Below are 22,888 nucleotides of genomic sequence, written 5' to 3' on the forward strand. Positions count from 1 at the left end.
ATTTTCAGTGGGTTAAGGATCCAGCATTGTCACTACTGTGGCTTGAGTTGCAGATGTGGCTCAGGTTTGATCCTTGGTCCAGGAACTTCTGCATGCCGTGGGTACAGCCAAAAATAAAAATAAAAAAAATAAAAAGGAAAAATGTCGTTTTTAAAAAAATCTTAAAAGTAATTCAGGAGTTCCCACCATGGCACAATGGGATCAGCGGCATCTCTGGAGCACTGGGATGCAGGTTTGATCCCCGGCCCAGTGCAGTGGGTTAAGGATTCCATGTTGCCACAGCTGTGGTGTAGGTTCCAACTGTGGCTTGGATCTGATCCCTGGCCTCGGAACTCCATATGCTGAGAGGTGGCCAAAAAAGAAAAAAAAAAAAAGTAATTCCTATTCATTATGGAAAATGTAGACAAATACACAAAAGCACAAAGAAAAAATAAACATCTGTGATTCCCGACCTCCACAGATAACCACTGTTTAATATTTGAGATTATTCCATATAAATGATTTTATAACCTCTGTTTTATTTAATGTTTGCTTATCCATAAGAATATTGACCGACCTATATGTCGTACATTTTTTTCAGTGCAGTGCCTGTTTTTCCGTTATTATCATTACACGTAGAGAAGGTTCTAAGGTTTTGGGGTGTTGTGAACACACGTTTGTGTTCTCCTGAGATGCGTATGTTGAAGCCCTAATTCCAACCTGACGGTCTTTGGAGATGGGATGATAGGGAGGTAATTAGGGTTAGATGAGGCCGTGAGGATGGGGCCCTTGTGATGGGATTAGTGCCTGGAAGAGAGCCCTCACCAGGAACCGGATGGACTGGCACCTTGATCTTGACCTCCAGCCTCCAGAGCTGTGAGAGAGAAACATCTGTGGTTTAAGCTGCCCAGTCGTGGTATTTTGTTTCGGCAGCCTCAGCAGATGGAGCTGTGTGGTTAAGTCTATCAGACCTTTCATGACTTCCTTCTTGCTTTTGGGTTTGAAAGCTCTGCCCCACCCCAAGTTCAGAGAAATAGTCACTGATATTTTCTTCTAGTTCTTTATTTGGCGTCAGCTTTCCCATTCAGCTCTCTCTTTTGCATTCAACTCTAATAAACCAAAATGGTTTATGGTAGGAGATAAGAGCCTGATTTTCTTTCTTTCTGAATTGTCCACCAATTCTTTTTTTTTTAAAGGCGTGGTTTTTTTGTTTGTTTGTTTGTTTATGTGTGCTTTTCAGGGCCTCACCTGTGGCATATGGAAGTTCCCAGGGGGCCAACTGGAGCTGGAGCTGCTGGCCTACACCACAGCCACAGCAATGCCAGATCAGAACTGTGTCTGCGATCTACACCACAGCTCACGTCAACACCGGATCCTTAACCCACTAAATGAGGCCAGGGATCGAACCTGCAACCTCATGGTTCCTAGTCAGACTTGTTTCCACTGAGCCGAAAGGGGAACTCCTCTTTTTTTTTTTTTTTTTTTGGCTTTTTAGGGCCTCTCCTGTGGCATGTGGAAGTTCCCAGGCTAGGGGTTGAATCGGAGAGGCAGATGCTGGCCTACTCCACAGCCATAGCAACTTGGGATCTGAGCCACATCTGCAACCTTCACCACAGCTCATGGCAATGCTGGATCCTTAACCCACTGAGCAAGGTCAGGGCTTGAACCCACATCCTCATGGATCCTAGCCAGGTTCTGTGGTGAGCCACAACGGGAACTCCTCCACCAATTCTTTTAGTTTCGTTTCTTCTCCTACCAACTAGATTTGAAATTTAAATTTATTTTTTTGAATAGCCAATTGACCCTTGAACAACACGGGCTTGGACTCTGTGGGTCCGCTGGTACCCAGATGTCTTTTCCCTCAGTAATTACTACAGCATCACCCAAGCTGTGGTTGATTGACCCTGAGTACGTGCGACTGTGACAGTGGATCAGGGGGGCTGACTGTCAAGTTACACGGGAATTTTCAAGTGCAAGAGGGTTGATGCCTCGGACCCCCCCCCCACATTGTTCGGGGTCAGCTATGTGTGATAACCATGTTGTTCAAAATTCAAAAAGGCAAAACACCAGCGTCTCCCTCCCCCTTTACGCTTCAGCCTCCCAGGTCCAGTCCCCCGTGGTACTGGGTTAATAGATGTTAGTCTTGGATCCCTGGTTTCCTTCGCTCTCGCCCCGCCTGACTCTGAATGTTAGTTTTATGATTGTGCGCAAACATTCGCGCTTCCAGGGTTTCTCTTTTTTCATCACCTGACCTTTTTCTTCCCCTCTCACATTTTTTATTATGACTTTATATAACCCCTGGCAATACAAATTCTTTCTCAGCGTGTCCTTGTTCACACCTGCCCATTGATTCACTCCTCTATGTAAAATTTATAATCATTTTATTGCTCTCCTGCCCATGTCATTAGACTCTCATTTGGAGTGACATTACATTTATGAAATAATAATGATACTGAGGTTTCCCTCTCTGGAAATATGGTCTGTACAATATTGATGCGTGTCTTCTCTCCTGTCATTCCTTTTTTTTTTTTTCTTTTTTTTTTTTTTTTTATGGCACCCACTAAAGTTTCATTGATGTCTTTATGGAGGCTGTGAACATTTCTTGTGAAGTTTGTTCCTAGGTGTTTTATGTTTTCTGTTGCCAGGGAATAGCGTCATTTCCACTCTCCCCTCTTATTTTTAACTGGATATTGTTGGACTATCAGAACTAATTAAAAGTTATTATGAGATATATGTCTACACATATAAAACACATGTACAGTTTAAGGAAGGATAACAAAGCAGGCATATGCCCACCTAACTGAAGACAGAGCGTTAACAGCCCTTTAGAAAAATTGCTTTTATGCCTCTTCCTACATGGATCGTCCTCTCTCCGCATTCCCACGGGGCGCTCTAACCTCAATTTCATTCTCATCATTAACCTGCTATTCTCTATAGCTTTATCATCTTTATCATGTAGGCGTGTGTCTTTTTTTTTTTTTTTTTTTTTGCTTTTTAAGGCTGCATCTGCAGCATATGGAAGTTCCCAGGCTAGGGTCGAATTGGAGCTACAGCTGCTGGCCTACGCCGCAGCCACAGCATTGAGGGATCCGAGCTGCATCTGTGACCTATGGCACAGCTCATGGCAACACTGGATCCTTAACCCACTGAGCAAGGCGGGGATCAAACCACATTATCGTAGAGACAACAGTTGAGTCCTTATCCTGCTGAGCCACAACAAGAAATCCAAATTTTGTATACTTTTGAAATTGCATTAATGGAGTCACACTGTATTCCAGTTTTTAATAGATCCATTTGCATGTGTGTTTATGTTTTTGAGATTCATCATGTTGTATGGAGCTACAGGTCATTCCTTTTTTACTGCAATTGTCAGGTACCCAGTGTTTATCCCCCTGCACTTGATTTTTTTTTTTTAAGGGCTTCACCCTTGGCAAATGGAAGTTTCCAGGCTAGGAGTCCAGTCGGAGCTACAGCTGCCAGCCTACCCCATAGCCACAGCAGTGCAGGGTCCTAGCTGTGTCTGCCACCTACACCACAGCTCACAGCAATGCCGGATCTTAACCCACTGAGCGAGGCCAGGGATCGAACCTGTGTCTTTATGGTTGCTAGTCAGATTCATTTCCACTGAGCACTACGGGAACTCCCGAACTTTGGGCTTTTTTTAGTTTAGGGCTAATATAAATGGAGTGGCCATAAGTCTTATTGACATAATTTTCATTTCTTTTATGTATGTTATTTCTCTTCTATATTTTACTTCTGTGAGGAGTAGAATTGCTGGTTAGTTGTAATTTTGTTTTTTATTGACACATAAGATCCATTCACGGAGTTCCCTGGTGGCTCAGCAGGTTAAGGATCCAGTGTTGTCACTGCTGTGGCTCTGGTTACAACTGTGGCACGGGTTCAGTCCCTGGCCCAGGAACTTCCACATGCTGCAGGTGTGGCCAGGAAAAAAAAAAAAGATCCATTCAGAAACAGCATACATTCTAAGTGTACTCCTTGTCTACCTTTTTTTTTTCTTTTTCTTTTTATGGCTGTACCTGTGGCATATGGAAGTTCCCAGGCCAGGAGTTCAATCAGAGCTGCAGCTCTGACCTACGCCACAGCTGCGGCAATGCTGGATCCCTAACCCACTGAGCGAGGCCAGAATCGGACCTGCATCCTCACGGAGACAACATTGGGTCCTTAGCCCTTTGAACACAGTGGGAACTCCTGCTGGTCTCATTTTTACAAAGTGAACACACTCATGTAGCCATCACCCAGGTCAAGGCCTGGGGTCTGGCCCAAGTTGGGCCACGCTGCTGGACCGGCTTTCGGGATCTGGAATCTAAGGAGGCGAAGCAGGAAGGGAAAGGGTATTGGAGCCACTTATTCTTGAGGCCCCGGCTCTGCAGCTGTGAGGGATCCTGTGTTCTTCCACGTGGGGATTTTCAGGCTTCCCATCAGTTCTGAGTTACCAGGTATCCTGCCGGTAGGTCCCTTTCTGCTTAAGTCCACCAGACCTGGTTTCTGTTGCTCGCCATCCAAGAATCCTGTTGATACAGTGTGCCCACCTGCCAGCACCAAAAATGTAGTGGAACATGCCCCTCCTATCGCTAAAATCCAGCGTAGAAGCTGCCTCGAACCAATCCTTGAGTCTTTGCATGACCCCCCTTGAACGCTTGGATTCCTGGGCTGATGTGACAAGGTGAACTTTCAAACAGAGCGTCGCTTGACCTGTAACTTTTTAAAATGGGAGGCAGAGCCACTTCAAACATTTGCACTTGGTGAAGGCTAGTTTTAATTTTTTCCCTAACTTTAAATTTAGTTCCCAATTTTAAACACTTTTCTCTCTCTCCCCGGTGGAAAGTTAATGGAGAACACTGGCTTAATTTAGAAGGGGAAATGTAGGAATGTATATGATTTTGGACTTCGTTTTTGGAAACCAGGTTTATTTCTCTTCGAGGTAGAGCACAGGGGGTTGGATGAAGAGGTGCTTGGTGCGGTGATCAGAAAACAAGGGCTAGGAGTTCCTCCTGCACTTGGTGGGTTAATGCATCTTGTCTCTGTGGAGGCCACCAATTCAGTCCTCAGCTATGGTGTAGGTCACAGCTCTGGCTCAGATTCGATCCCTGGCCTGGAAACTTCCATATGCTGCAGGTGCACCCGAAAAATAAAAAAATAAAAAAAAAAAGATTAAGGAAAAGGAAACAAGGGCTGGATCCCAAGTTCTTTGGCACCGCCCCCCGCCTCCCAGGGATCCTTTGTCTAAGAAGATTCGCATTGAACTTGTTCTGCTCTAAGTGGGCCTCATTTACAAGTAAAAAAAGAAATGAATTCTCTTCTGGTTTCTTTTTTAATGTCATTGAATCACACAGATTAGTGGCAGGAAACGACCCAGTTTCAACTGGTCTCAGAGTTGTCAGTGCTTGTCCTCGTTAATGTCAGGGTTTGGGCAGGTGTTTGATCGGGGGCATCGGTACCATGGGCGAGGCTCACCACGAAAAGGTCAGAGATGAATGTGAACTTCTTTCTACCTCCAAACAGTCGTGATCCAGCCAGGCCATGTTTGGAGCAGCGCCAGGCTGCCCACCTTTCCCAGACGTCATCCCTCTGCTTTTCCGAGGTCCCTGCAGTGACGTTCTTACCGCCAGCTTCTGATCCTGCTGGTGGTTCCCCTCATTTGCAAAAGTCACTGCTTGGGGACCAGGGACCCTGGTCTGAACATAAAGCCCTTTCTCCCACTCCCTGGCTTTGTTCGGACCTTACGCTTCTGCCCTGAGCACAGTGGAAAGGGCGCATGGCTCTTGGCCACGTGATCGCCCCGTCTGCAGGCTTCTGTGGCACAGGTGACCAGCCGCTTTGAGGGTCTTGCTTGGCCTGAGCTGCAGGTGGGTGTGGGGTCTGCCAAAGGCGTATTTGTGGGTTGAGTGCCATACGGAAGAGGGCACCGCACAGAAGAGGGTTTCCGTCTGTGGTTTATGATGGCAATTTTCCCGCAAAGGGCTGTGAAGCATCTTGTTTCAGAACTGTCCCGTTACGACAGAGATTTTTCCAACTGGTGGAAGAGATAATGCCTCCAATGCTTCTCACTTCACGTAAAAGGGCCTCTTAGGCTGGATGGCCTCAGATTTCCCCAAACCCATCTTCAGGTTTGGGTGGCATGTGGTGAACTGGGTCACCCCGGACGGGGAGTTGGGGGATAATTTAGCAAAGGGAGAAACTCGGGGTGAGAAGGCCCTGCATGGAATCTAAATTGCCTTTACAGAATCGAGACTTTGCATCTAGGTCACTCTGAGGTCAGGGCAGAGAGGACAGGCCCGGGGGACAGCCAGACTCAACTGTGGGCTGGCCTCACTTGGTGACCTAATGTCCACAGGGTGGGCCCACACAGCAGTGAGTCAGGAGCTGAAGGCTGGACTCTAATCCCAAGCCAGGGGGCAGGGACATAAACTGCCCACCATTAGGCCGTGGCCGAGCGTGGCTGCCTCATACTGTAACAGAGAGTGAAGGATGGACGCCTGGTGATTCGGCCGACTTCAGGACGAGTTTCATTTATTTACTCAGTAAATATTTTTTGAAAGGCTACAGTATGACCAGTAGTGTGTTCCCTCTGGGGATAGAGTGCTGAACAAAGCAGGTTCATTCCTTGCCTTGTCCTTATGGAGCTTACATTCTAGCGATAGAAACAAACTAGGGGCGTTCCCATCGTGGTGCGCTGGAAGGGAATCCGACTAGGAGCCATGAGGTTGTGGGTTTGATCCCTGGCCTCACTCAGTGGGTTAAGGATCCAGCTGTGGTGTAAGTCGCAGACACGGCTTGGATCCTGCGTGGCTGTGGCTGTGGCGTAGGCTGGCTGTTGTCTCTCCAATTGGACCCCCTAGCCTGGGAACCTCCATATGCTATGGGTGTGGCCCTAAAAAAGAAAAAAAAAAGCAAACAAACTAGGGAGCTACTTCTGTGATTGTTTAATTACAATCATGATCATCTCTGATAGCTATGCAGCCCTGGGGGGGGGGTCATATACAAAAGGGAGTCCAGGGAGAAAGAGATGGTTGAGTCCGAATTGAAGGGTAAGACTTCACTAGACAAAGGATTCTTAATCAGACCAACCGTCAACTTCTCATCTGAAACTGGAAGCCAGAAGGCAATGGGATGACAGTGCGGAGACAAAAAGATGGGCAACAAGAAGTCGATATCCAGAAAATGATATTCTTGAAAACTGAAGGGGATGCGAGTTCCTGCTGTGGCACAGCAGGTTAAGGATCCAGCATTGCTGCGGGATAGTCGTGGCATAGGTCACATCTGAGCCTCGGATTTGGTCCCTGGCCCAGGAACTTCCATAACCTGCAGGCACAGGTGAAAAAGAAAAAAAAAGAAGGTGAAATCAAGACATCCCAGATAAATAAAACCTGAATGTGTTGCTATGAGACCTGCCCTCCACGAAATACTATAGGGAACCCTTCAGGCCGAAGTGAAAGGACCCGAGACAGTGACTCAAATTCACATGAGATGAGGAGCACCTTTAAAGGTAGAAAGGTATTTTGTTGTAACTCTTTTCTTATCGGTGTAAAGCAAGAATTATAAAACTGTATTGACAAGCTTATAATGTACAAAGACGTCATTAGTATAATAATAGCATAATAAAAGGGGAAGAAAGCTATATTCGAGCAAAGTTTTTGTGTGTATTAAAATTAAGTTGGCATTAATCAGAGCCAGATTGTTTTAAGTTAAAATGTTAGTTGTCATCTCCAGGGCAACCACTAAGAAAATAATTTTAAATATGTAATGAAAGAGAATTAAAATGGTATGCCAGAAAATACCTGTTTAACACCAAGGAAGGGAGGAATGGAAGACGATAGGAACAAAGACATATCAGACCACGTAGAAAACGAATAGCAAAAGGACATAAATCCTATCAGTCAGTATATTAATTGCTCCAATAAAGAGACAGAAATTGACAGAATAAGTTAAAAAAAAAACCCAACTCTATGCTATCTCCAAGACACTTTAGATTCAAAGATACACATAGATGGAGTTCTCACTGTGGCTCAGTGGGTTAAGAACCCGACTAGTATCCCTTAGGATGCGAATTTGATTCCTGGCCTTGCTCAGTGCAGCTTAAGGATCCGGCATTGCCACAAGCTGTAGGTTGCAGATTCAGCTCATATCCTTTGTTGCTGCAGTTGCAGCTCCGATTAGACCCCTAGCCTGGGAACCTCCATGTGCCGCAGGTATAGTCCTAGAAAAGACAAAAATGGCAAAAAAAAAAAAAATAATAATAATAAGGTTACAGCATAAGAAAGTAGAGAAGAAAAAGAGCACCTGTTGTAGGATCCCATTCATATGAACTGTCCAGAATATGCAAATCCGTAGAGACAGATTAGTGGTTTCTTGGGGCTGGGAGAAGACGGATGGGGAGTGGCTGCTAATGGGGACAGGGTCTCTTTCAGGGGTGATGAAATGTTCGGGAATAGTGGTGATGGTTATATAACTGAATGTGCTAAAACCGGTGACGTGTACATTTTAATAGGGTGAATTTGCTGGTATGTAATGGTGTTGATACAAAAATCCAAACAGAGGTAACTAGGCAGCAGGGGTTGGGGAGGAGCAGGGTCAGGGGACGCGCTCCCCAGGGAGGAGGACCAGGGCGTCTGCAAACCCCATGGGGAAGGGGTGTGGGCTTACGGAGGCCCTGGGTCGGGTGGGACGTCTTTGCTTGTATCGTTTGAGCAGGGGAAAGCCACGGGAGGATTTTTGCAGGCGGGTCTGCTGCGGGGCTGGCATTTTGAAGAGCTTCTTGTGACCGTGTGAGAACAGACTGGAGAGGCCAGGAGTGGGTTTGGGGAGGCATCTGCCATACCTGTCAGGGAGGTTAATTGTTCAAGGTCCCCTCACCAGACCAAGCCGGACCTGAGTCCCGCCAGCCCCACCACCTCTGCTGTCCATTTTTTTGGCTGCACCCACGGCATATGGAAGTTCCCCAGGCCAGGGTTTGAATCCAAGCCACAGCTGCAACCTACGCAGGATCTTTAATCCACTGCACCGGGCCAGGGATCAACCCGAGCCCCTGCATCAACCTTCACTGCTGCAGAGACAACCCCGGGGCCTTAGCCTGCTGCACCAGAGTGGGAACGCCTCCCCACGCTCCCAGGTATTCTTAAATCAGCCGGAGAGCAGTGGAGATTCCCCTGTTTACTGGAGAGGGTGGGAGAAAAACGGACCTGATATTCATCAGGCTAACGAGGGCTAGCCTCCTTGCAAATAGTAGACTTGAACAAAAAGGGGATTTATTTCCAGGACACTGGAGTATCTCGCAGAAGCCCAGGCCCCTGGAAGGGCTGGATCCAGCATGTGGACCAGAGGGCAGCCCGGGAGCCCTGGCTCTGCCTTTGTTTGCTCGCCTCTCTTCGGCTCTCCTGTTCTTTCCCCCACTGATCAGCACCTTTCCCGTCTCTGGGCGTTTCCACCTGGGGAAAATGCCCCTCCATCAGCGCCTCACTTTGCATCCTGGTATTGCAGAGAGCAGCTGAATCGAGAGGTCGGTCTCTTCGCTTGTTTCCCAGGTTCTCAAGGAAGTGACTTCCATACGCCAGCTGGGCTGATGGCGCCCCTGGAAGGGTCAGCTGGGCCCAGGGGGCTCGTCCCAGTGCCTACATGGGGCTTCTAGAGCCCACCCTTGAAGGCCACTGGGCAGCTACGTCGGGCCGAGGAGAAGAAAGGACATCCTGCAGGATGCCAAGGGACCTTACCTCACACATCCCTGACCCCCACTTTGGCGAAGTCACTGCCTAGCATGGGTCTGCCTCCGGGATAAACTACACAAGGCCTTATTTTGTCCCTTGAACTCGTTTGCACAACAGCCCTCTGACTGTCCATCCCCCCCGCACTTCCCCCCCGACCCCAGGCCCTCACGTTCAGCCCCTGCCTGGGCAGGGAACATTCCAGAATCTAGAATTAGCCACATTACCTTTGTGACGTCTGTCAGTTCCCCTAGAAGAGCAAGGCCTCGCCCATGCTCTGCTGAAAAACTTGTTGAAAAGGAGCCCAGTTATTGTCACGGTCTCATTTTCACCTGCTGTTCGACACGCAGGGCTGTCGATTCAGGTGCCTGGAACCCTGGTGATTGTGGAGTGAATGGGCCTCTGATGGGGGACAGGAGGGGTCAGGAAGTGTCGGGGAGGTGTGGTGGGAGCCCTGCGGGAGGGTCACCCGCCAATCGCGTCCCTAGCGCCACTGTTTCCAGCCTCAGCTCGTTTTTCTCCAGCTGGCCTGCCCTTAACTGCGCAGGGCTGCCCTCCCTTTCTGCAGGGGATGCTGTGGGCAGGGGACGGTGGGCAGGCGCTGACGGGGCCTGGGAGCCCCAGCCCTTCACGAGGGGGGCAGCGATTTCCAGTGCCAAGGAGGGGGATGGGTCCTGGACGGGGCTTTTTCTCTTGCCGGGAGAAGCAGGGAATTGAAGTCCTTGAGTCAGGCGCTCTCTCAGACATCCGGGGTGGGGGACAGGAAGGACACTGCATACAGATGTCTTTTCTCTTTGAATTCCTGCAGCATTTATAGGAGGCCGTGCGGTTTGGCAGGTTCTTCACGGCCGTGTGCTGGTTGCCTGGAGTGTTGTGCCCGATCTAATAATGACGCTGGTGGCGTGCCCGCAGCTGGTGCCTTCCCTATGATTGGCAGTCACAACCCTCTCCGCTTAATTTCTGCTGTAACCTAGCAAAGGAATAAGGCAGATGGTTGTAAATGCATTTAAGAGCTGCGAAGCTCTCAGGTCGCCTGGGTGTGTGGTGGAGGGGGTGTGGGGGCAATTTTTTCCCCTTCGCAGCCACAGAGCTGATCAGAGCTGGGACTAAAAGCCTGCCTCCTGATCTCAGGTCCCAGACTCTGGCTCTGTTCACAACAGAGTGTAATGATCTGAATTCTCTCAGGCACAGACTGTAGCTTCTTCTTCCTGGTTTTCCTGCCTGTCATCCATCCATCGCTCCATTTATTCCTCCATCTTCTATCAAGGAAGTAAGATACTCACAAGAGCATGTGCTTCTGTATGTATCTTGACTACATAAGAAATATAAAATATATATTTATAAGAAAAAGATACTGTAGATGCTAAATGCCAGAGCTATGGGTTGATGTTTTTTTTATATATGCTTGTATACGTGTGTATGTAATTAAATAGAAACCCATAAAAATAAGATCAGGAAAAACACAGATTAACTGGAAGGTCACAACCAGGGAGAGTCAGGATATATATTCAGGCTGCAGAACTGTGCACCGTGTACTATGCTTGAATCAGAGATTTAGCTCTGAGCTAATGAGAGATCAGAGCAGGAAAAAAATGTGCTATTTACATGGTTCATGGGGTCCATAAGGAGCAGGAGACCAGACGCTGAGTGCTTTTCCAGGCAATTAGATCTGAAGGAAATTTCTTGCCTGGGTGGTCATCTACGAGACCCTGAGTGGCAAGGGAAATACGTGGCACGCGTGCCGCTGCTCTCTGCTCCGCTTCCTGTGCTAGGCATGACGAATCAATCATGGCCCTTTCCCACGGAGGCCAGAAGAGCCCAGTGAACGGGGTCAGCTTGCAGGACACAATCCACTTGCTATTCTAGCCCTGGGGGGGTGATGGTGGTATCGGGAGTCAGGAGGGAATTCTGCCGGGAGAGCCACATGAAGTTGTGGCAAGACTTCTGCAGGACATGAATGGACACCATGTCCTGTTGTCTGCTGTAGGTGTGTTTGCTGGAAAAAACCCTCTAAAAGCCATTTGGGGGAGTTCCCACTGTGGCTCAGTGGGTTACACACCCAACTAATATCCATGAGGATGCAGGTTTGATCCCTGGTCTTGCTCAGTGGGTTAAGGACCTGTCGTTGCTGTGAGCTGTGGTTAAAGTCAAAGACATGGAGCAAATCCTGAGTTGCTATATCTGTGGTATAGGCTGGCAGCTGCAGCTCCAGTTCGACCCCTAGCCTGGGAAGTTCCATATGCCACAGGAGTGGCCCTAAAAACAAACAAAAAGCCAGTTGGAGGCACCCATCAGGGTGATGATGGGTGGTAAGTATGTCTAGAGGGGTGCAGGGGACACACCAGGAATCTCCTACTTGGTACATTCACTTGTTTTGCAGATAGAGACACCGTCTTGACTCTTCCTTTAAATCAGAGCTCACAAATCGTGTCCCCTTTGTTACCAGGTCCAAGCCTGTACTGATAGCCCCACGACAAGCCAGTAAATCGAGAGATGAGTTGTTGGGACAAGGAAAGCTAGTAGACCAAGAAGACGGTGGGCTTGTGTCCCAAAGAACCATCTCACCCGAGTTAGCACTCAGGCTGCTTTTATACACAAAGGGGGAGGGGTGGGCTTAGTTGTTGCCAACTTCTTGGTGTCGAACCCTTTGCTCTTGCACCCGACCGCATAGATCAGGTCACCCTGGTCCTGTAAACCTCCAACAAGAGAACTGTTAGCCTCTGTTCTGTAACTTATTACCTCCATATGAATGGAAAAATGTTGCACCGTTAAAGGTCAGAGCCTTGAGAATGGGCTCTCCTGTATATTTTAGACTCTAGGTAACATTCTTTTTTTTTTGGCTGCACCCACAGCATACAGATGTTCCTGGGCTAGGGATCAAACCTGAGCCACCGCCGTGGCCATGCTGAGTCCTTAACCACTAGGCCACCAAGGAACTGCACAATCATCTTACCTTGTAGCAAAAGCAATAGAATGCAAAGGTTAAGGTAAAAGAAACAGATTCAATATGGAGTCAGAGTTGTTCTTCCCGGTATACCTGCACCTGTATCATAATGCTTATGGGTTTATTTAGTTATGTTTCTTTGTTTGTGTTTCCCCCTCTGAGATGTGAGTTCCAAGGTGGCGGGGACAGTGTCTGTCTTGTTGGTTATGGTATCCCCAGTCCCAGCACAGGGTCCGGCACGTGGTCGGTATTCAGCACATGTGTGTGGAATGACTGAAGGAACGAATGAATGAAGAGGGCACAAAGGTGAGGCAGATGCAGACTTCCCATTAGACGACAGAATGTATGTATAGCATAAGGCGGCCGATGCTCAGTGCTACAGGCGAGGAGCTGAAGGACTTCAGGGAAGGAGAGGCTGCTTCCAGAGGGAAGGGGAGGGCAAGGCAGGCTCCGAGGTGCAGCAGGACCTGGAAGGATGAGGTGGAGGGAGGGACATCCTGGGGCCCTGGGGGGCAGCAGGAGCTGAGGCAGAGAGGCAGAGCTGGAGGAGCGAGGAGCCAGCATCACGTTGGGGTGCTCTTAGGGCAGTGATGGGGGGGGCAGGAGCAGCGACACCAGGAAAGGTGGGTCTGACCCAGTGGCTGGAGCTTCTGCAGCTTGATTTGGAGAGCAGATTTGTGCGTGGAGCAGAGATGGGGTGGGAGGGGCCCCAGGCAGGCCGGGCAGGCTGGGGGAGAGCTGGAGAAGTCAGGGAGTTTGCCCTGGGGCGGTGGAGGTGGCGCTGGGGGATGCTCAGCCTTTGCTCCCTGGCCTGGATTTACATCCTTCCTCCCTGTGGCCTCTTGACCCTTGGGGACCACCCTCTGGTGGGTTCTGGCTCCAGACCTCAGCCCCAGCCATGCTCTGCCCCCCCTCCACCTGGCCCCCCTGTCTAGGGGCCTCTATGTAACTGGTTTACCCAATGACACTGTTGCCAGCAGATTTCTAGTTTTGTTTATTTTTTTTGTCTTTTTGCCATTTCTTGGGCCGCTCCTGCGACATATGGAGGTTCCCAGGCGAGGGGTCTAATCGGAGCCGTAGCCACCAGCCTACACCAGGGCCACAGCAACGCGGGATCCGAGCCACATCTGCAACCTGCACCACAGCTCACGGCAACGCCGGATCGTTAACCCACTGAGCAGGGGCAGGGACCGAACCCGCAACCTCATGGTTCCTAGTCGGATTCGTTAACCACTGCGCCACGACAGGAACTCCCAGATTTCTAGTTTAGAAATAGAATGTGCATTCATCACATGTAGCATATTATCTTGAGTGTAGTCTTTGATCCTCTAGATTGAGGTTTGTTTTCCTAATTTCCTTCCTCTTGAGCTCTTTAAGGTTTTTTTTTTTTTTTTTTTTTTTTTTAGTCACTTATCTAGGGAGCTTTTCTTTCCTATTTATGTTAATTAGCAAATTATTCCATTTCACATATGGGTCATTCAGTTTATTGCTATTGGCCTCCTTGCAGTTCTTACACGTGGCTGTGTTAAGCAGTTTGGTACCTATTTTCACCTTCTAACCTGCTTGGTGAGGTTTTGACTGGGAACAGGAGAGGCAGCAGTGATGGGGCCTTGCTGCTGGTGATTCATGGGTCCTCGGACGATGCTGGATGGAGAGATGCTGAGGGATGCCCGTGTTCGTGCGGAAGCTTCTGCGTTCATGCTGGCTGCGCTAGCCTGAGGCCCGGCTAAGCTGGGGTGCTCGGAGGTGGGGGATGGCACTTGAACTTGGAACCTGGGAAGTGGGCCAAGGGACCAGGGTGACCGGGGACAGTGTCTTGTGTCCCTAGGGGAGTGAACAAGGGTGAACTTCCTGTAGTGGTCTGGGCAGATGCCGAGGCAGGGGAGGTTTCCATGCCATCCAGGGGCCATGAGAGATGCCCTCAGTGGAGGGGCCACGTGACTGCTGCAGAGCTGCCAGAGCAGGCCTAGGAGAAGCGAACATGGGGTGCTTCAGAGGAAAGCAGCTGCCGCCCTGGCATCTCTGAACCAGACAGCTGCTGGCACAGACTCCAAAGGGGCAGTTGACATGGGAGCAGGAAGCTGACTTCCAGGGTTTATGTCATTTCTATAAAGACGTCAGGCTCACTCACGTTAGTACCTGCCATGCATTCTCATTCCTTCTCGAGCCAAGACGGGCGACTTCATTCCAGTCCCTTGATTGTGAATGGCAAAGACCCAACTCAGAAAGCGGACTCTGTGGCGTTCCTGCTGTGGCGCAATGGGTTAGGAATCCGACTGTAGAGGCGCAGGTTCATCCCCAGGCTTGGCACAGTGGGTTAAAGGATCCAGCATTGCCGCAGCTGCAGCCTAGGTTGCAGCTGCAGCTCAGACTGGACCCCTGGCCCTGGGAACTTCCAGATGCCGTGGGTATGGCCATAAAAAAAAAAAAAAAAAAACGGTAGGGGGTGGGGACTCTGAATTTGGCAAATTGGGAATCAGCAGAGTGGTTCAGGCATGGCTGGATCCAGCAGTTGACAACACCATCAGGATTATCTAGCCTCTCAGCACTGCTTGGCTTTATTCTCAGGATGTTTCCAAGTGGCAGCAAGATGGCCATCCCAGGCTAACATTGTTCTTACAGCTTGCTGTCACAGAGAAAGAAGGTGTTTCTCGGTGACTCTAGTGAGAGCCCAGGGAAGCCTCTGTATGACTGAGATGCCACATGCCAGCCCCGAACCAGTCCTGGTGCCCCGTGGGTGGGGATATTCTCATCAGCCGGCCCCAGTCACATTCACCCCGAGGAAGAGGAAGGGAGAGCCCGTTTCTCCCACCCAGAAGGACTGGGAGTGATTTCCTCAGCCCCAAGGTGGAATCATTCTCAAAGAGGAATTCGGGGCAGACAAAGTGTCCATGCGTTGTGACAGGCCAGCAGAGGCCCCGGCTCTGCACGGGGGCACACAGCCCTCTGGAGGCTGGAGGCAGCCTGCAGGGCGCCATCTGCACAGCAGGGCAGCAGCATACCCGCTGTGGTCTGTTGAGTGGATTGTGGACACTCAGGCCTCCTCAGTCTCAGGTCTGGTCCCTCCAGGACCTTTCAACTATACGCTGGCCTTTCTGGGCAGCTAACTGCTGGGAGCACATGGAAACCAAACCCTCACCACTGTGTCCAGAAGTCACCCCCAGGCACTGACCCCGCATCTCTTTGGTCTCTGGTCCCTGGATCCACACATCTGGCTCTGGTGTCTGCATTTGGTCCCCATCCCTGGAGAGGCTCGCTCTCTTTTTTTTTTTTTTTTGTCTTTTTGACTTTTCTAGGGCCGCTCCCGCGGCATATGGAGGTTCCCAGGCTAGGGGTTGAATCGGAGCTATAGCCACCAGCCTCCACCAGAGCCACAGCAACACGGGATCCGAGCTGCATCTGCAACCTACACCACAGCTCACGGCAACGCTGGGTCCCCAACCCACTGGGCAAGGCCAGGGATTGAACCCAAAACCTCATGGTTCCTAGTCGGGTTCATTAACCACTGCGCCACGACAGGAACTCCAAGGCTGGCTCTCTTTTCTGGACACTTGACTTGGCTCAAGGCTTGTCCTGATTGTGGTGACACATGCAGTGTCCAGCCTGTGGTCCTGCCAGGAGAAGGGCACAGTGGCCAGGCTGGACCTGGAGAAAGAGGTGCCCTCCTTCGTCACCTCTCCTAAGTCAGAGTGCCTGCTGAGGATGAAGGGCCCGTTGGTCCCGACACACCTGCCGGCCACACGCTCAGAGAGGCTCGCATCACATTCATTCTCCCGCGTGATACGACCGGAATCACACAGTCGCATGTCCCAACATTTTTAGCTACAGCATCTTTTCTTCAAAGGCCCTCTTCCCTGGAAATCCGGGATGAAGCTGACCTTGTCAGCTGTCCTGGGCTAGGTTGGAATATATCCCTTTATCCACCCACCTCCACACCCCACCTTGGCGGCCCCCAAAGAGGTGCATGGCACCCCTAGGGCTCCTTGGAACCCAGTTAGAGAACCTCTTCAGGATGCTGTCCCTCTCCACAGAATTTACTTTTACTTTTGTTTCCCATGGGGGAGAGGCGTCAGATGTGGTGTTTTTCTTCTCCCTACACCATTTTTTCTGTCGTGAGCTTGTTTGCATTATGAAAAGGTCAGCAAGGGGATCCTTGTCACCTTCTCCCTGCAAGCAGATGACACAGTGTGTCATCTCCCCAGGGCTCCTTCATGAGACTTGTCCTTTTTTTTTTCCCAAGGCCACATGTTCGGCATATGGAGGTTCCCAGGCTAGGGGTCGAGTTGGAGCTACAGCTGCTGGCCACAGCAATGCCAGATCCTTCACCCACTGAGCTGGGCCAGGGATCAAACCCACGTCCTCATGGATCCTAGTCAGGTTCTTAACCCGCTGAGCCACAACAGGAACTCCGTCATGAGCCTTGTTCTTCTCAAGCTGCGTGTGGGAGGCTGTTCCCTTTGGGCCACGGGTTCAGTAACCTCGGGCTTTGTTCATCTTCTTCCCCGGGGAAGATGGGTGCCCTGCCCGCAGCAGTTGAAATTTCAGGAAGTTATGAGATGCTGATGTCCCATGTATGACCCCTGCCTAGAATGAATATTTTGGATATTTTTCCCTAAAATGTGCTTTTTTTTTTTTTTTTAAATGGCCCCACCCTCAGCTTATGGAAGTTCCCAGGCAAGGGACTGAATCCAAGCCACAGCTGCGGCAAGGCCGGATCCTTTAACCCACTGCGCCAGGCTGGGGATCAAACCTGCACCTGCACAGCAACCTGAGCCGCTGCAGCCAGGTTCTTAACCCACTGTGCCACAGCGGGAACTCCACATATGCCTTTTTTAACAACAAATTCCTCAAAATCTTCTATGCGAGGTCAGGCTTAAAGAAAACCCCCTGAAAAGAATGCCACCATTCCCACAGGAGGCCCCCCTCTAATAGAAAGTGTCCTTTATCTGTTCCGTTTTAGAAGATGTCCCTGGGGGACTCGGGCACCCGCAGACTGGCCATGGGCAGCCTTCCGCCGGGCTTCCGTCCACCCCAGAGAATCCAGGCCTTGTTTTGGCTCCAGCTGGGCCTTCCCGCGGCCGCCACTTATTGACTTAAGGCCGTGATTCAAATCTGCATCAGGGTTGCCCCTGACAACGCGTGGTGGGCGGGAGAGTGCCCGCCTCTGCCTGCCTGCCGTCTGGGGCGCCAGCAAGCCCCCCTCGGTTCCTGGTAGGTGTTTGGGGGTCTCTGGCGATGTGGAGACAGGAAGGTGTTGTGGTTTCTGGAGCCAGGGGGGGGTTCCCCGAACTTTGCTGGCTCCCGGGAGGGCGTGTCTGGGCCGGGAGAGTGTTGTTAACGGTTGACTTGCCTTTTCCGGCCGATCCCAGGGCCTGCTGCTTCCCAGGAAGGGGCCCCTGGGTGGGAGGGGGGCGGGGAGCCCCCAGCGCCTCCCCGAAGGTTGCTGCACTCTCCATACCACCCTCAGAGGGACGCCGGGGGCCAGGGATTGATTTGGGGGTGGCCGGAGAAGGGGCGGTGTGTTTTTGTAGAAAGTTGGGCAGCACGGGGGCCCAGGGCCAGGTGGGGAGTGGGGCCCTGTTACTGCAACTGAGCAAACTGGAACTTTCTGTCTGCTAAGTATTTTCATCGCATGCGATGCTGTGTTTAAGCGCTGGGAGAGGGGCTGCAGCCCCCTCAGGTGCTCTTTGGGGTCACCGAGGACAAAACTGTGACAAGTCCCCAGATGACGAAGACAGGACCAGAAAAACCAAAGACCGGAAGGAGGCAAAAATAAAACTCCAAGGCAGCGTTTCTTAGCGTGAGAGAGGAGTTGAAGTATAATTATACAGTAATATTAAGTCTTTTATACAGATGAGCATTTAAACATTTTAATGATTATTTTCAGGTGCATTAGAACATAACTTTTTTTAAGTTTCCTTTATAGCTGCTTGATACGGTTTTTAGGGTGGGGATACACAGTTGCCTTTGAAAATAAATTTAAGATAATGAGATGATTTAAAGGAAAATATTAAGTAGGAGTTCCCATCATGGCTCAGTGGGTTAAGAACCCGACTAGTATCCATGAGGATGCGGGTTCGATTCCTGGCCTCGCTCAGTGGGTTAACAATCCGGTGTTGCTGGGAGTTGTGGTGTAGGTCGTAGATGAGGCTTAGATCCCATGTTGCTGTGGCTGTGTTGTAGGCCGGCAGCTACCGCTCTGATTAGACCCCTCGCCTGGGAACCTCCCATAGGCTGCGGGTGTGGCCCTAAAAAGACCAAAAAAAAAAAAAAAGGGAAATATTAAGTAAAGAGTAATGTGGGTGGCAGGCTCATGGCTGTGCTGAGGTCTGGGAACAACGTGATGGAGAAATTCAGAGGCTCGGAAGGGTCAGCTGGGGTCGGGGAGGAGCAGCGTCTAGCCAGGTGGAGACAGGAGAGGGTGCGTGTGTACTGGCAGGTCCAGACATGTGCGTGCACATCTCTGTATAATCGTTTTAGCTGCGACGTATGAGTCCTGCAGGCACTGGAGGGTGGGTTTGGACTGTCCTGTGGCGGATCTCCAATCCCAGGATACAGACTCCGCGCTTAATTCGGGAGCCCTTGCAGGTGCCAGGGGGTCAGGAGGGAGGGGGCGTGATGCCTGACTGTCTTGGAAGAGGCTCATTTATTCTTAGCGGTCCCAGGACTGGAGGCAGGATGATCCATCCGCCAGGGGCCTAAGGAAAGAACATAAGAGGCCACACTGGGACCGCGGTGGAGGGCCGGCAGCCCAGCTCCCTGGCCTGTCTCCCACTGGCTCTGGCCAGCAGCCTAGAGACGTGGAGAGAGACAGGTCTGGGGCGGGCGAGCCAGCTGGTGGTCTCTGGGGGGTGCTGGGGGTGGGGGCCCGCAGTGAGAGCCAGGCGGAGGGTGCGGGTCAGACCCTGCATGGAGGCCTGGAAGAGGGGTGCCTGCCTCTCCCCTCCAGACCCAGGAGCTTGTTCCTGGGCTCTCCTGGCTGAGCATGGAATGTTCTGGGGGAAGCGGGTGGGGTCGGCTGAAGGAAACCCCTCTCTGGGTGGGAGTGCTGATCCTGCAAGAGGAGGAAGCACGCCCTTTCCTGCCCTGCACTTGGGCCCAAGCAGCCTGGCTGACAGCTCCGGGCCAAGGGTTCATTCATTTGCTGGGCCCTGGTCATTTGGGCCAGAGATTTTTTTTTTTTTAACTCTCGCATTTCCTCCTTCTAGTGCAGAGACGTTCCCCAGGAGTTCAGAGACTGGCTTGGTTTTAAAAAACAGGGTTGTGGAGAGTTCCCCTTGTGGCTCAGAGGGTTCTGAACCTGACATAGAGTCCATGAGGATGTGGGTTTGGTCCCTGGCCTCCCTCAGCGAGTTTAAGATCCAGCGTTGCCTCGAGCTGCAGCCTAGGTAGAAGATCTGGCTCAGACCCCGCATTGCTGTGCCTGTGGTGTAGGCTGGACGCTGCAGCTCGGATTTGACCCCGAGCCTGGGAACCTCCATATGCTGCAGGTGAGGCCCTAAGAAGAAAAAAAACAAACAAAACCCACGAAACACAAAAACAGGGTTGTGGTGGCTCAGCAGGTTGGGGACCTGGTGCACTGCTGTGGCTCAGGTCACTGCTGTAGTGCAGGTTTAATCCCTGGCCTGGGAACTTCTGCATGCTGTGGGTGTGGCAAAAAAAAAAAAGGCGTTGGCTTTTTCTGCCCTTTGAGAGCCAACTATGTGCCGGCACTATTTGAAACTTTTAACTCTGCTCACCTTGCCCAAAACCTGCTGGGGAAGATACCACTACCCGCGTCATACCGAGGACAAAGCGGGTTGTGGGGAAACCTGATTTGTCCCCAAACTCTACACTCGGTTCCCTGCTGAGCTGATTCCAAATTCACACACTGGGACTGTCGTAGGAATGAGGCCGTCACCTGGGAGAAAGAACTCACCGTCCATGCTGCCCTGTCTGGAGTGGGGCTGCTCCCTGCAGCGTGCTGGGGTGCATCTGTAAATTGGGGGTGCTGGGCCCCCAGCAGTGTTGCGGTGGGGATTGCATGAGTTACGGTCGAGCTAAGGTGCTGTGTGTTAGCTGCTGTTACTGCTGTTATGACATAAACCTAGAATGTATGAATCCTGAACATCAGTTTTACTGGGGGACATTTTTTGGGAGGGCATGACTCAGGGTGGGGGAGAAGCTTTCTTTTAATTTAAGAATAATTAATACAGGAGTTCCCGCTGTGGCACAATGGGATCGGTGGTGTCATGGGGCGCAGGTGGGATCCCTGGCCCGGCACAGGGGGTCGAGGATCTCGTGTTACCGCCCCTGCGGCTTAGTTCAAAACTGCGGCTCGGGTCTGATCCCCGGCCCGGTTCTCCATATGCCTTGGGGCGGTCAAAAAGGAAAAAAATTAATATATATGGTGAAGAATGGGAAACTTGACCTTGGAGATAGTTTGCCTTTGGGCCGGCCACATCCTCCATCCGGGGGAATGTGTGTGGGGAGGAGGGGGAATCCGTGTTCGCTCTCCTGTTACTGCCCTTACTCAGGTGAAAGCTTGAGAATCCAGGTGCACCTTGTTCGTTTCACCAGCTCCCAGGAGGCCCCAGGTCTCTGGCCTCACCTGCCCCAAATTGGTGCCCGGGAGCCGCGTCCTAACTGCCTAAAGCCCTTAACTAGCTACTCTGAGTTACTTTCCAGCTCTAAATGCAGAGAGGCTTCTTCCGCTCTGGCAGTTCTACCAGGGTGATTCTCTTCCTGGAATGCCTGCCTGAAGCCTGCCAAGGCCCTCCTTTTCCCGTTCAGCTCTCGGCCAGACTCCCCTCCACTTGGGAGACCTCTGGGATTGCTGCAGAATGAAGTCCTTGCTGAGTCTGCCCTTTGGCTCCGCTCTTGTTGGTACAGCCCCAGCGTTTTTAGGGCTGTTGTCTGATTCATTCAGGATTCATCCCGCTCCCTTGCGATCCGCCCTGGGTATTTCACAGTGCACAAAACAGAGGCAGCCCCTCTCCCTGTGGACCTGGCAGAGATGAGCACGTAAGCAAAGAAATAAATGCACGCATTCAGATGGTGACACATGCAGTGAAGACAAAGCATGGGCAGTTGGTGTTTGTCGACCTTGCCATCTTCAGCGCTAGACTCTGTGCCCGTGTGGGTCGTGTGGTGTAGACGGAAAAGATGTTTGTGGACAAACCGTGTGCACTTTCTTCATTTGCAGACAGAGGTGCCATCAAATTGTTAATCAACACAAAAACAATGTGAGGGAGTTCCCGGTGTGGCTCGGTGGTTAAGAACCCGACATAGTGTCCGTGAAGTTGTGTGTTTGATCACTGGCCTTACTCAGCGGTTAAGGATCCAGTGTTGTCACAAGCTGCAGTGTAGCTCACAAATGTGTCTCGGATCTGGCGTGGCTGTGTCTGTGGCCTCAGTTGCAGCTCCTATTCAGCCCCTAGCCTGGGAGCTTCCATATGTTGCAGGTGCAGCTACAAAAAGAAAAAAAAAAATTGAAAAGTACACATTATACAAATCTGACTTTAGTAACAGTAGTGTTGCCGAATTCTTTCCCATTGATGAAAATTGGGGTTGTATTTTTTCTTCTCTGTAGAAAAAAATTAAAATTTTGTCCATTGCCTTGGTAGCATTTGACTTTTCTAGACACGATTTTAAGTTTACCAAAAAAAAAAACTTGAGTGAAATGTACAGAGTTCCCATACACCCTCCTCCTTCCCCAACTTCCTGTTATTAACATCTTGCATTGGTGTGGTGCCTTTGTTGCAACTGATGAGCTGAGAGTGATACCTTAGTATTAACTAAAGTCCAGGGTTTACATGTGGGGTCCCTCTCGGTGCTGTAGGTTCTGTGGGTTTTCACAAACATATAAGGACACATATCCACTTTTAGACAGTGTCATACAGACTAATGGTTTTCACTGCCCTAAAAATACCCAGTGCTCCACTTACTCATCCTTCCTTTTCTCCCCTCAAACCTCTGAGCTCTTTACTGCCTCCAAAGTTTTGTCTTTTCCAAGTTTTCAAACAGGATGTGACCTTACAGATTGGGCTCTTTCATTGAGCAATATGCACTGACGTTTCCTTCATGTCTTTTCGTGGTTTGGTAGCTCATTTTTGTTGCTAAATTTTATTCCCGTGTCTGGATCTACCATAGTTCATTTACCCATTCGCCTGTTGGATGACATCTCGGTTGCCTCCAAGGTTTGGCAGTAATGAATAGAACCGGTCTAGATATGACTGTGCCTTCTTCGGGGTGTGTGGATGTAGGT

General features: G+C 50.5%; 1 protein-coding gene across 11 annotated transcripts in view; it reads left to right on the plus strand.

The window, feature by feature from the left end:
- RPH3AL (rabphilin 3A like (without C2 domains)) overlaps window positions 1–22,888 on the plus strand; it is a 175,400-nt gene that overhangs the window by 32,832 nt on the left and 119,680 nt on the right. Inside the window, exons 1-2 of one of the 11 annotated variants that reach the window (XM_021067543.1) lie at window positions 17,464–17,853; window positions 19,851–20,132. The exons of 4 other annotated variants lie outside the window; for them this stretch is intronic. The gene's annotated coding sequence lies outside the window, so the exon portion shown is untranslated. Of the gene's footprint in view, window positions 1–17,449; window positions 17,854–18,905; window positions 19,231–19,850; window positions 20,133–22,888 lie in introns of those variants that run through there. 6 more of the 11 variants (XM_021067544.1, XM_021067550.1, XM_021067546.1 and 3 more) reach the window with 6 other exon arrangements.

This window comes from Sus scrofa, chromosome 12 (genome assembly GCF_000003025.6).
Source record: "Sus scrofa isolate TJ Tabasco breed Duroc chromosome 12, Sscrofa11.1, whole genome shotgun sequence".
Classification (NCBI taxonomy): domain Eukaryota; kingdom Metazoa; phylum Chordata; class Mammalia; order Artiodactyla; family Suidae; genus Sus; species Sus scrofa.